The sequence below is a fragment of the Ailuropoda melanoleuca genome, chromosome 8 (genome assembly GCF_002007445.2).
Source record: "Ailuropoda melanoleuca isolate Jingjing chromosome 8, ASM200744v2, whole genome shotgun sequence".
Classification (NCBI taxonomy): Eukaryota; Metazoa; Chordata; class Mammalia; order Carnivora; family Ursidae; genus Ailuropoda; species Ailuropoda melanoleuca.
This window is the reverse complement of record NC_048225.1, coordinates 252,650-267,185: the sequence shown is the minus strand read 5'-3', so window position 1 is coordinate 267,185 and position 14,536 is coordinate 252,650. Positions and strand designations below refer to the sequence as shown.

At 44.8% G+C, this 14,536-nt stretch overlaps 1 long non-coding RNA gene across 1 annotated transcript; it reads left to right on the top strand.

Annotated features, from left to right (window-relative positions):
* The first annotated feature begins 402 nt into the window (after window positions 1–402).
* On the top strand, window positions 403–14,101 carry LOC117803297. Its single transcript, XR_004626977.1, has 4 exons — window positions 403–521; window positions 9,874–9,969; window positions 11,512–11,729; window positions 13,357–14,101. It is a non-coding gene; the product is annotated as an uncharacterized LOC117803297 (long non-coding RNA).
* The last annotated feature ends 435 nt before the right edge of the window (window positions 14,102–14,536 follow it).

Sequence of the window (14,536 nt, the reverse complement as noted above, 5' to 3'; positions counted from 1 at the left end):
CAGGAATTCTGATTCAGATCTGATTCTGATCAGGCGTAGGGCTCATGGCTCTGTTCAAGCAGGCCCGCCAGCTGCTTCTGACACGGGCTGAGGCAGCTAACGCAGTGCTCTGACTCAGCAGCCTTCGTTAGGTCAGGATGACTTTGGAAGAATGTAATTTAGGAGCAGAGAAGACTTCCTCTTCTCTGTGCGGATTGGAATTAGCTGTGGTACCCGAAGCCTCAGAGGGGACTAAAATAGTGTGGGAGCAACCACTTCTCCTCGGAAAATAGTAGGAAAATTACTACTTCTAAAATTACTGGCAAGTCCCGTTTCTTGGGAACATTTTGATGTTGTGTTCCCCAGTTAGCTGAGCACAGCTGAAAGGATGTTTCCCGTGACTTCTCTTCTTGTTTCCCAGGGGCTGGATGTAGCCCCCCCAGCAGAGTTCTGGTTGCTCTGAGTAAAAGCTCTGACGTCATCATTCACTCAGGACAACATACACTACCCCCAGCAGTGTCTTCTTTTCTTGTGCTATCCAGGTAAGTCAGTGGAATGAGTTTTTGATTTGTGAGGGTATCTTTGCTTGGGTTAAAAAACAAGGTTAAATATCTCTTGGAAAAGTGAAGTTGCTGCTGACATTTATAAGGTGTTCTGTGGCTTCCGGATTGTAAGGATTAAAAAGTCAATGTATGTGAGACATAAAATGTACATGGATGCTGCTCTTTACTCTTGAACCAGGTGAAAGGGTCCCAGGAAAGTCAACTCCCCAGTGAGAACAGGCCTTTTTTTTTTTATCAGCTAACTTCCCTAACTAGGACTTTTTAAAGGATGACCACAGGGAAAAATACAGGAAGGCATAGGCTTCCGGCACCAGATGCAGGGAGGCAGGTGAAGGGAGGCAGGTCTGAGACGCAGCTTGTTGCTTGAACCTCACTGGGTCTTGGGCTGTTCAGACAGCTGCCCTCGTACTCTCTAGCTGTCCGGGGTGTGGTCAGGGCTACGCTTCCTACACTTGGGAACTGAGGACAGGGATGGGGGTGGGGCTGTGGTTGCCAGAGGGACAGAGAATGGGCAAAAGGAAAGAAATGTGAGAGATTCGGAAAGAATGTTTCACTGCTCGTGCCTTCCCATGAGGCTTTGTTTCCCAGTTGTTCATAAATGAGATGAACAACTCTAGGTGAATGAAATAAAACAGAGGACATAATGATCCTCTTCTGTTGATCACACTGCCATTTTACTTTTCTCATGAGTGAGCACATCGTCTCCACATAGATGTGCGTACTATCATTGAGCTAAATTTGCCCATGATCTATGTGCAAACATCTGGGCCTGAAGTTGGTCTACACCTAGTAAAGAATGAATTAAACTGTACAAAAGACATTAGACCTCTCAGTTATTGAGTCTGTTAGATTTACATGAGATGTGCGCACAGAAAGGAAGGACAGAATGGGTGGGAGGTACGCAGGACACAGGACTCCTACGTGTTTGCCTGTAGTTGAAACAAATAACTAGAGAAAGAATTGGTGTCTACTCTTTTAAAAAAGCACTCCTATAAAATAAGCTTTTGGAAAAGATCTTAAAACATAAAAAAAGGTTTGGACTATGTCTTGCCCTTACTTTACTGTAGTCAAACAAGGATTCCATTATTCGTGCTGATTTTTGTCATTAGATTATAGTGCAAAGTTATGCACTCAACAAAAATTGAGCAAGTATGGACATACAGAGAGAAAGTGAATTTAAAATGAAGAGTCCATTGCAATACTTAATTGTTTTACAGAAAAAAGAGATTTACTGTTTCCTTAAATTACGATTCTCAAATGTGGAGTCACTTTCACCGGCCAAGGAAGGACTGAGCCGATAGTACAAGTTACTGCACCATGGAGAGCGTTTGGAGAGAGCAGCCGGTCTCTGGAGTAGCGCTCTGCTAGTGCGCAACACTGAATTTCATTGTACACATACTCCACATTGTGGAAAACGGTTGATACGATCTCATAGAGCTCATGTGATGACAAGGATATATTAAGCATTACACATAAGAGGAGAGAAAACCACATTTGAAAATACGTTAAGAGAAAATCTTATTTCTGAGAGCACATTAATGATGACGTTCGAAATAGATCTTGATACACTGACACTGGGACCTACCAGGTGGGATCAAATTAGAAATTTCTCATTGGTTTGTTAAAGAGTCTCTATTTGCTGAAGAATGGCTCACTTGTATTTTTTTAGTGTGAAAATACATGGATAGAGCTTGATCCTTTGACATTATTCTTTCTGAGCAACTATCTATAACATTTGTAAAAACCTCTAGGATTGATTTGGGTAATCATCTATTGGGGTTTTGCTGACCTGGAGTAAAGGGAAAGAAAACCAGTATTTATTGACCAAAAAAGCTTCCCAATAAGGTTTTCACCACACGGAGGTCTTAGAGCGCTATCATGTCAAGGTGTGTTGGTGGTGTGGGAAGTTGCTGTAGGTGGCGTCATAATTGGGAGGCTGTCTCCAGTAAGATGGGCATTGTTATTTCTCCTGAGAGATGAGTGCTAAGACGATCACTTGTGTTCTCGTGATTTCAATAGGTAACCCCTTCTGTTAAGTGATTAATAATTTGTGAATATATAGACTCAAAAATATCCTTGGAGGATAACGGAGGAGTTACCTTTTGGAGTTGTCATGAGGGAGAAAGTGAGAATGCATGTAATAGTTCTAGAATAATGTCTGGTATACGGTAGGGCTCAGAACATGGGTCTCACACCTCTCTTGCCCTTGCCTTGGGGACAGAGACCCCTCCTCCCTTTTCCCTGGGGACAGGTACCATTCCTTCTCCGACTGCTTTTAGACAACTTGGACATTCTATGAATACTTGTTTATTTATTGATTATTGAAAGTATTTTTTAAATAGTGATCTCTTTGAGAAAGAAAGAGAGCGAGTGGAGGGAGGGGCAGAGGGAGAGAATCTCCAGCAGACTCCTGCTGAGCACGGAGCCCCACTCAGGGCTTGATCTCACCACCCTGAGATCATGACCTGAGACGAAACCAAGAGTTGGACAGTCAGTCAACTGGCTGACCCACCCAGGCACCCCTTGAAAGTATTTTTTTTTAAAGGTTTTCATGAAAAGTGGTTCAATAGGAATAGGAAGAGCCTAATGTCAAACAACCGTAAATGTAGTTTTGACAACCTAAGTGGCTTAGATATTTGCATAACTATTTAACATCTGAAGCATTGGCCATAAGCTCATGGGATTTATGCCATTGTAGTAGTCATTTTGGGGCTTGTGGGAATAAAGTGCCTTCCTCACCTACCCTATCTTTAATATAGTCTCACGATCTTCTCTTCAAACTTTCTACTGAGAAACTCAGCTAATCCACATGCCCTAAGACACACATAAACACATACATATAACCAGCTATATTTATAAACTAGATACATACGAAGTGTATTTATACTAAATATATAGAATTACATGGATAAGCTCTAATATACCTAAATAAGCCCAACAGACACCATCACAGTAAACTATCTAAACCAATGTCTGCCATACCCATGCCTGTCTCTGCGTCTCCAGCGTAACTGTGGGTTGACGAGGTGCTAGAAAGCCTGCTAGGTTTGTAAGGTGAAAAAAACACAATTTCTGCCATTGTCAAGATTGTATTTTACTTGGTGAAGCAGATAAAGCAGCATGTGTTTCTAGCTGACGAAACAGGATTCTAACAGAGAAAGAAGAGTAGAGGGGAGAGCAGGTCTGTGTATGGGGTTTGTGGACAGGACTTTTGTGAGGACTTGTGGTCCACGGAGCACATGTGGCTTGCTCTTGGGGGCGCTGCACGGCTGTGGGCAGAGCCAGGTGGTCCGGGCTGGGAGGGTCGTAAGAGCAGATGAACCTGAAAATGAACAGAAGCTCCGTGTCTCTCCTGAGCTGAGGGGCTTTGGAACTTTATTCCAGAGGCAAATGTGCTGTAGGAAAAATGAACAAAAGACTATCACTTTTCTTTTGGAAATTTAAACTGGAAATTGGAAGAGACAGAAACAGACAGACCTCATTAAATTCAAGAGAGATGATGTAGAGAAGTCTAAACCATTGTTTCTCAAATTCTAAGGTGTGCGCAGCTGGCCTGGGATGCCGTCCCAATACGCATCTGACGAGTATGTCTGGGGTGACCTGAGACCTTCCCAGGTGATGTGCAGGCTGTGGGTCTGTGAGGGGCCACAGCCCACGAGCTGCAGGGAGATGCAGAGAGACGGGGATCCTGGCAGGAAGGGTCTGTGTGAGCGGCAGGCTCTCTGGGACGGCCGGGGGTGGAACGGGACCGGCAGAGAGGCACTGAGGAAGGCACACAGTGTTTGAGGAAGAATTAATTTGGAAACAATTACCCAAATTTCATGGCGGGAGCAGTTTCACAAAAGCAGTGACTCACAATGGTTTTGCCTGTCCTAAAATAACATGGTGAAGATTAATAAACTGAATTCCCGTAACACACGCGTGTTCTGTGGAATAGGGTACTGTTTGCGTGTCGTCTTTTCCCAATGACAGACTGCTACTAACGCTGTCCCACAGGCCCTGTGTTCTCAACGCCAGGCTTTGATGTGCCTTTGGTTGAGAGCTATTTCCACATCCTTTGACCTCCGAGGTCTTCCCGTGACCCTGCAAGCTCAGATGGCTCTCCACCAGCCGTCACTCCTCCTCTCCACCTACCCCAGCAAACTCAGATTTTAGCAGTTTGCATCTTCCTCCAATTCTCCAGTCCCCTCTTGGCATAGCCAACGTCCTGAGATGCTAGGCCTCCACCTACCTCGGGCGAACCCCCACGGTGCGTGAATTCCATCTTTCTTCCCCCTTTCTCAGGACTTTCCAGTCCCCTTCTTTCGTGTCCAATGTCTCCCTACATAGGGACTCTTCACCCCCACGTGCACACGCTCAAGTGTCTGTACCCTGCAGTGATCTCTTGCTACCTTCCCTCCGAGCTGCCACCCTCCTGTCCGGCTGACCCTGTCCCTAACACGTCCTCCCTCACCCATGGCATCCGATTTCTATCCCCCCCAGAGTGGCTGCACTGCGGGGACTGCTGCCGAGTCAGCATGAACTGAGAACGAGACGCTTCCGCGTCTTCCTTTCCTCGCTGTGCGGTTTGTTGTCAGCACAGAGCTCCTTCCTCTCCCAAAGACGCTCCTTTCCTTCGCTTCCGTGAGAATGCTTTCTCGTGTTCCTCGTCTGACTTTAGGGAAGTCCCTTCTCAGCCGCTTTTATTCTCTACCTAGTCTCTGAGGATTTTCTTTTTTGAAGTTATTTATTTATTTTTATTTATTTATTTGACAGAGAGACAGAGCGAGCACAAGCAGGGGGAGGGGCAGAGGCAGAGGGAGAAACAGACTCCCCACTGAGCAGGAAGCCCGATGCGGGGCTCGATCCCAGGACCCCAGGATCATGACCTGAGCCGAAGGCAGACACTTCACCGAATGAGCCCCCCAGGCGCCCATATTTCCTACCTAGTCTCTAAAATTTGCTTTTCCTACACATAGAATGTATAACATGAGGGTTCCGTCTGTCCCGGATTCTTCAGCGTAACAAGGATGGCACAGCAGCTTGGCACAGTTTGGATTCAGTAACTAGCAGCCAGGAAAGGTAGGATCGCGGTCAGTACGCAGACTCCAGACTCAATTCTTGCATTCACATCCTGGCTGTGACTTTTCAGCTTTGTGACTTTGGGAGAATTCCGCAGCCTCTCTGTTTCTTTATCTCCTCGTCTGTAAGATGGAGAGATCCTCCTGAAATCGTTAGGAGTCAATGACGTAGTGTGCTGAAGGAACTTAGTACAGTGCCTGGAGACTAATAAATTCTCAACTATCATTGTCTATAATAAAAAAAAATCTTATTTTATTATCCAATTTTGTCATAAATGAAACCAGCTTTAACCTTCTATTTGTCGTTCAATGACCCCAGGCTTCCCAGCCTTTTTTTAAATTGTAATTTTTTTCTTTGAGTAGCTGTTATTAATCTGTTAAAAAGGGTGTAAATAACGTGAACCCATTTTCTACCAGTGGTCTCTAGGTTAAGTGCTCAGGACCCCTTCTGCAGTGAAGGGCGTCGCTCTTTCTATTACTTAACTTTCATGAAGAAGCTAGGTCTTCTCTCATTGTTGGAAGTTTCTGAACCACTCAGTGTAAGTGCAGGTGGTGAGAAGCACCGGGACCGTGGCCACCGGAAGCCCGACACTCGAGTCCTGGCTCCTCCACCAACTCATCCGTGACTTTGCTCAAAACCTACACCTCTGAACTTTAGTTTCTACAACTGAACAATGAAAATATGTGCTTTATGGTGTGCATGTCAAAACATCCAAAATTATGAGTGGCAGAAAGTCGTACAGTGCGCATTTACGAAGCACTCTACAGATGCGAAATGTAGCTAAACTGCTTTATTTATGCTCTTCTTCAGCGTCTCAATGATCTAAATTTTGGTTATTGTCACAAAATGAGTGTCTATGCTTTCTGGCTCATTGACCTGTGCCCCCGGCGCTTCCTGTCCTCACTCCATCTGGGCTGCTCTTTCCAAGTCTATGATTGCCCCACCTTTATTACAATGGTTTTGGCGTCTTTAATCTCAAGGTTTCAAAACTCTTCAAATAAATGATTTTACCCTCCATCTTCATGGCACATTGAAAGAAAAATCAAAACAAATATGAACTGTCCTTAGACACATGTGTAACCACAACAAAGCAAAACCACAAAAAATAGAGCTAATAGCTCCAAGTGTCTCCTCTTTAAGCAAAAGCAACACCATGAGTACATTTCTGATAAGCACGTGAGCTATGAGAGCACAATGCTGGCTGATGAGTTCCCACCTGTGTCTGAGCCTGCCATGACTGCGCTGGTGCTGAGGATACGCTTAGGGTTGGCTTAGATCTGGGTTGTACATGACTGCCACTTTTTCTGTTATGCATAATCAGCTGAATGAACAGGAAGAGTACGAAATCCACTTAACACATGTAATTTAGCCAGGAGGAGGATGATTCTGCCAGCACTGACTACAATGTATCTCCGATGCGTTTTCAATCAGTGCAAGTGGGAAGCTAATAACTTGGAGTTTAGACTCTTTTCATCAATGAGAAGTGAGTTGGGGGTGGGTGAGTGGAGATCCACTACTAACTTAGCATTCTTAAGTTGCCCGCATGGAATTTTATGCAGATATATTTCATATTCAATTTTTTTTGATGCGAGAAGAATGTCATGAACTTTAAATGGGTCATAGTTTCCTTTTTTCTCCCCCTTAGCCTGTGACTTACTAAAATAGTAGGATGTTTTGTAAAGGTCATTAAATAGGTTTTTTTGGGGGGTTTTAGTTACATATTTCTAATGTTCCATTTGCAGAAAATCTTACTTGCTCTTTCCCCAGCTGGAAGTGATATCTCTCATAGGCTTTTATTTTTGGATCTCTTTTATGACATGTTTCACTTCCTGTTTTAGCTCATAGATACCTAAATGTGTTTTATTTTTCCTATTAGAATGTAAAACAGCCTTGAGAAAAGGTGCTTTATATACTGTATTTCCAGTGTTTTGGATAGGTACATCAATAAATAAATTAATAAATTCCTACTTTGAATAACAACAGAAAAAAAAAGTATAGTTCCTAAAAGTGAAGAGAGATCCAGTGGAAAGTGTTCCTGACTTAGTAAAAAACCCCAGCTCTGCTGTTTTCTGGCTTCTAAGGAGCCTACAAGTTGGCGTGACTTTAGGCAAAATGATCCTCCTTAGTTTTTTATCTGTAAAATGAAAATATAGTTTGCCTCGCGGAACTGACGAGAAGCTCTGAGTTAGGAAACACATATGAAGGTGTTTTGTGAACTCCAAGGTGCTACAGAAATCCACACGTGAAGGGGAATGTGGAGATTTTGTGAATTCTCACATTTTACTTAGATTGCAGTCCTCTGGAAATGTACGTGCCATACATTAAGTATATGGAAGAACGTGAGCCTCATTGTAGGTACTCAGCACATGTTTGCTGAACTGAATACTGTGAATGTCAATTATCCAAACAGGTTCCCTTGGAGAGTCACGGGCAGAGGGCTCTGAGCTGCGCACAGGAGCAGAAAACTGACCGCTAGCTCTGTGACTCTGTGATAGCTATAGGATTTGTGCTCAGATCCCACTTCCACAGAGCTTTGGATCCATCCCATAAGAGAGCTGTTGTTGGAAAGAGCTGTGTAGGATTTTACCTAGAGGGATCAGCAGGGACTCCTTCTTGAATTGCTCCATAGAGGTTGAGCTCAGAAATTACCTTTGAGCTATCCAGTTGCTAGAAATCTAAGAGTTGTCCAGAGGCAAGAAATACCTAAGTGGTTAAGGTAAGCAGATGCTGAAGGCAATTTTCATTAGTGGTTGCTGCCAAATGGAGTGATAGCAGTTGCTAAGATCTAGTCCTTTATTTTACGTATTCAAAACAATTTATTGAATGCCTACTAGGTGACAGCCACTACTTAGACCCAGGGATTCAGGGGAAGGCAGGAAGGATGGCAATCCCTGCTGTCAGAGGTGAAAGCCCTTAGGAGTAGCTCTTGGAAGGTACAGTCAGCAGGGCTGGCATCAGCGGATCCCTCGCTACAGGTGGCAGCTCTGCCCCTGGATCCATGAACAGCTCGCGCTGACAGAAGCACCTATGGGGGGAAACCAGGGGTCTCCCCCCCATCCAATATGAAACATCCTAACATTCAGGGGAAGAAGGATGATCTTTGAGCTTTAAAATTATGGCTTGATTCCCGTGTCAATTGACACGTGATTTCCCACCTCTGTGTGCAGTCCTCACCCTATGCAGCACTTCCCAGCTCCCACTGCAGCTAACTTTTCTCCAAGGCAAGGCGGGCGAGGATTAAGCATTCCTGGAAAACCTGTGTGTGAAGATACTCATGCGTAATAAGAAGTCTAATATAGTCTCTGGAAAGTTGGCTGACTCATTAGTAACATTCTCTTCCCATGGCCTCCTGACATATCGGTTTGACCCTCAGCGGCCTCCCTCCTACTTTCAGACATCAGCATTTAGTATTTATTATGGCACCTTGAAATGATGCCAAAGGATCGAAGAGAGCATGAAAATATTTATAGGATGGAAATGCATTCTATAGACTCTTGAGTACCACTCCAAGAAGTTGAATGTGTTCGGGCAAAATAAGAGAATTGAGGTTAATTACATAAAAAATAAAAGTTTTCTTTTAAAATTTTGTCATTCAGAACGGTTTCTTACATTTTATGGATTTATTGGTTATAGCTTCAGACGATGAGCAGAGACTTTGAGGTCAGCCTGCTGGGGTTTCAACAGCATTTTTGGTACCTCCTTATAGGTTGATACATTAGGAAAATCAAGTAGAATAATGCACGTAAACCATTTAGTAGAGTGTCGTGCCTACGTCCTAATAATCGTATACAAACGTACATTCATGGTGGTATTCTTATTCCCAGTCATTTACATCTACGTATACATTTGTTAATTCCCTACCAGATACCTCAGATATCATTCAGGGTTATATCATCTTGCCCAGGAAACAATATTCTGCCAGTGATTGGCTGGTAAGGGGGGATTTAAGCCTCATTTTAGGACAGTTCTGAAAAGCCCTTGAGCTTCAGAACGACCTGCCGGATTGAAGTCTCATTTGTGACTTCATTGTCAATGGGCCACCAACACCTAACTGGGTAGGGTCCCCACAGCAGTTGCTGTGCTGAATGTAGCGTCTTTTCTAGAGAAGACGGACACTGCTCGGCCGGCATGGGATGTGAGTTACTGATATGGTAAATGCATTCTTTTGCTTACTCATCAAGAAGGAAGATTGGAAACAGATAAGGGAGGGTTAGCAGTATACAAAATCTTACCCCAGGCTGCATTGATTCTACTATTTGTCATAATTTAGTCTGAAGGGACCTGGATTGTCTGGAAATTCTGCAGAAGACCATTGTTCCCATATACTGATGATGTCATGTCAATGGGATCTGATGAGCAAGAACTGGTGAGTATTCTGAGTTCTTTGGTAAAACATTTGTGCTCCAGAGGCAGGAAAAAAACTGACATGTTTTCCTAGAAGAATTCAGGGACATGACACATTAGTAAAGTGTTTAGGGATCTCATGGTCTGGGGTACACTACACGCCTTCCAGGATGTGGGATGATTATTGCACCTCGTGTTTTCTGACCCTAAGGAAGAGGCACAAAGCTTGGTAGGGCTTTTTGGGTTTTGTAGTCCATACAGTCTCCACTTGGGGTTACTTTAATGCTCAATTTATTGAGTGAAATGAAAGCCTTCTCACCTAGAGAGGGACTCAGATCAAGATCAAGAAAGGACACCGTAGCTGGTCTAGTTTGCACAGTGAGCAGTCCTGCTGTTTGGGTCATACAACCCAGCAGATCCCATAATTCCAGAGGTTGCTGTAGTAAAGAAAGATACTGTGTGGAGTTTCTGGAAGACTGAGTAGAGAAACACAGTACAGCCTCATAAAGCTCTGGAATAAGGACAAGCCTTACACGGTTCCCAACCACTCTAGACCATCCAAACAGCTCTAAGAGAAATCCAGCATCCCCGTGGGGCCTCAGAGCTGCCCATCATGGTTTGGATGCTGCCAGATACACCAGGTCGTCAGGTCAGGTGAATGAGAAGCTATCCTGTGATGGAGGCGCTCACCTCAGGGCTAGTGCAGAAGGCACAGTAGGCTTCCATGAGTAGGTGGCCCAGAACTCATGGCCTACCACTATTGTTGATGCTTCCTATCAGCCAAATTTATTTATGAAGGGTGGGGAAGGTGCCCTGGGACCAGATGACGAAGAAAGAAAAGGGTCAACTTGATCACAGAGAGGTTAGCTGAAAATGGACAGCCCTGTCTCGTAGCCCCTTGAGGGTGGCTCCGAACACCAGTGGCGAGGTGAAGTCCTCCCAGTGGGCAGAGCTCTGTGTGGAGGGAAAATGGCACGAGGCAAGGTCTGTGTGGATTCGGAGGCCGTGGCGAACAGCTTGCTGGGGCCTGAAAGGAGGAAAACTGGAAAGTGCAGGACAAGGAATACTTGAGAGGAGACACGGCCATGAACCTGTGAGGACTCGATGCTCAGTGTGAGGATAACGGTATTGTGAGTTAACGGCCACCAGAAAGTGTCCACCTCAAGAAGGGGCGCTGACCTAGCAGGCACCTGGAATCATCAGGGGTCAACGGCGAGTCTCTGTCCTTGGCCACGGCCACACCTGTGCCATGAGCTCAGGCATGGGAGTGGTACTAGTTACAGGGACGCCCCACCCCCTACCCCCTGCCCGCACTGCCCCAGGCTGACCAAAACCAATGACTGACAGTCATACGACAGACAGGGGTAAAGCTCCTTCTGTGGAGTGACATGGTCTGCCTGCCAGAGCTTCCTCAGGGGTCCAGCTAAAGCTAGCCTCCAGATGGGACCACATTCTTGCCTGGTTGTTTTCTCCACCTTTTCTTGCTTCCCTTACCTCCCTTCTTGTGAGAACACTCCTTCAGTAGGTAATTTTAACAAGGACCCTGGTCCCGGGCTGTTTCCAGGGAATCTGACCTAAGCCCGCAGTCGTCAGCATACTGTGGTATTTGGGGCTGAGCGTGCGAGTGCGAGTGAGATCACCGCAGACTGGGAGCAACAACGGGTAGAGAGCAGCAGGCGGAGGCAACACCCAGATGGTGACACAGAAGACAGAATCCAGCCGTCACAGAATCCGAGAAAGAGGGAGTCAAGGAGCAAAGGCAGTTCAAGTGTCGAGCACGAAGTGAGTTCTGGCAGGTGCCGTTGGTGCTCTCCCCAATTCGCTAGGTTCTCCTTGCGCTGGGGGTCTGGCAGTTACCCCAGAGTCTGACCCGCGGGGGCAAGGGCTCGGATCCTTCACTGCAGGTGGAGCACTCTGCAGGGCACACTCCGGAGCCTCCGTGGGGTCAGGTGGAGGCTTGTCGTCACCTGGAGCCACATCCCTGCCTCCTCGTCCTCTTTCCCATCTGGCAACCTCACTGCCTCACAGACTCCTGACAGCGTGGGCTCCGGAGAAGCCGGCCTGGGACTTTGGTTCTGGGGATTTGTAAAGCATCGCTGAGACAAGAATTCAAGGAAAGCAAGTATCAGAATGTGATTTCAGGATATGCAAACTAGGACGTAACTAGTAAAATGGGGCAAAAGTCAGAGGAGAGCGGACGAGAAATGAATGGAAGGGGAGTCACAAAAGCCCATCGGTTCCAACAAGTGCAACAAGCACTTTGCTGGGAAACCAACAGAGCCCAAAGGGTAGAGAGACTGGGAAACAGGGTAAGGAGGGGTACGCCTTGGCATGCACACGTGCCTGTACATGTGTGTGCACGCACACATTTGAAGACGCAGAGTCTTGCGTGTTCTATGTTTACAGAAAATAACCAACAGGAAGGGAGAGGTTGACAGTCCAGGAAAAGAGGTGGAGCCAGTATCACTGGACACCTGTGAGAGTCTCACAAAAATTTACGTGATTAAAACCCAGAAACTCAGGGGCGCCTGGGTGGCGCAGTCCTTAAGAGTCTGCCTTCAGCTCAGGGCGTGATCCCGTCATTATGGGATCGAGCCCCACATCAGGCTCCTCCCCTGGAAGCCTGCTTCTTCCTCTTCCACTCCCCCTGCTTGTGTTCCCTCTCTCACTGGCTGTCTCTATCTCTGTCAACTAAATAAATAAAATTAAAAAAAAAAACAACCCAGAAACTCAGAATAAAAGATGAATGGCAACATATTTCATTTTTATATTTAATGAAAGTATGTGCAGCATATGGCCTCACTTACTCATGCATCCATAACTCCTGAATAGATAATGATGATATTTTCTGTAAAATGGATGAGCAGGACCTTAAAAATAATAGGTTGCTGATTACCTGACTCGCGCCATGTAAAATACATTTCCTGTTGCTAGGTGTCAGGTGTGATAAATATATGGCAAGCGATGTGTGCTATTTTAGGTGTTTGCCAATTATTTAAAAGCAGACTGATGATATAACTAAACTGGGATGGATGAAGGCAACAAAAATCTAGATATGGAAAAAAGAGACTAAGAGAACTTTGATGGTTTAATTTCAGTTAATATAAACTCACAAGTAGGCTCCATGGGGGAGGGGCTTCAAAAAGATTAGACAATGATTCCTGTTCCTGTGATACTGTAATTATTGTTATTCAACATCCTTATCTTAAAGTCTAAAAATTATTCCTAGCACAGCAGGCTTATCATGTGAATGTTTCCCTCTAAATTTTTCCATCTACAAATGCCAACTGGCCATCACGGTCATTCACCTTATTTTCCAGCCTCTCCTTGTTATTTTTCAAAGAGTTTGTCCTCTTAGCTCTGTGAACTCTTACTTATTTGCCCACTTTCTTCTGTTGGCGTAATTCAGGAAACCTGCGAATCGACAATTCTTCATCATACTCAGCTTCTCCTATTTGCTACGATACATGCAGGTGGATATCGAAGAATTGGCTCCGAAGCCAGGGATGTAGCACTACCATCAAGTCGGACACGTGGCAAGAACTATTACCTTCCTGAGGATCCCCCTGTCATCTTTATACTCCAGGATGTCAGTTCATTTCTGTTTTTTCCTTGGTACTTCCATTATTTTTTTTCATGTTTTATGATGTTTTATTTAGAGAAGCAAGTGTGAGGAGTTAAAAGGCATCTGGTTCTCAAGCTTCTACAAAGGCTTGAGCTGAAATGTAAGTTCTGCACTGTGCTTGTGGGTCAGCCGACTCGGACGCTGCCAGGCCCTTGGGGGTTAGTCATTGCAAAGGCCACACGCCATCTTGCGAGACTGTCTGTTCTCTGTCCAGCATGACTTTCTCCCCCGCTTTCTTGTCTCCTCTCAATACCAAGGTCAGTCAGTGTGGCCCGGATCAGAGATGACCTCCCTATGATAGTCAGGTCTGGCAATTGTTGTCCTTACTCTTTCCAATAAAAATAATAAGTAGTGATTGTGAACCTTTGCAAAGATAATGCTTCTGTTATAGGCTCAGCCCCAAATCTTTAATTGCTCAGTGTTTTTACCCACGGTGTTATTACCAGGAGCTAATGCTCTGTCACTGACTGTCACTGCGGTCCCTTTCTAAATCCCTTGGTTTCCAGAAGTCATCATGAGTTATCCTCAGAAAATTGTAGGTATAAAAACCTTCCATGTGTAAAAAAACTCATGGGAGGTGACAGACTAATGCAAACCACAAGGTCGGGAATTCTGGGTTTCCAGCTTTTGTCAAAAAGTCAGACGCATCTTCAGAGTTACTCCAAACGTTCATGAGCATGTCTTTTAAAATTCCAGGTTAACTAATCCAGGTAGATATGGTCACCAAATTGCCAAGCAAAAGATGTAATAATTCTGTAAAAACCTGCCTATCTTTTGTAGTCCTACCTTTGCCCTATCTTTTCTCATTCGTCTTTTCCTTGTCAATTGTATTGAGAATGAGACTACCTAAGTAGGGAAATTAAACTCAGATTGTGAGAAAGCCAGGATAGCAATACTTATATAAGGAGAATTAGACTTTAAAAAAAGACTGTAACAACAGAGAAAGAAGGACATTTATAACAAT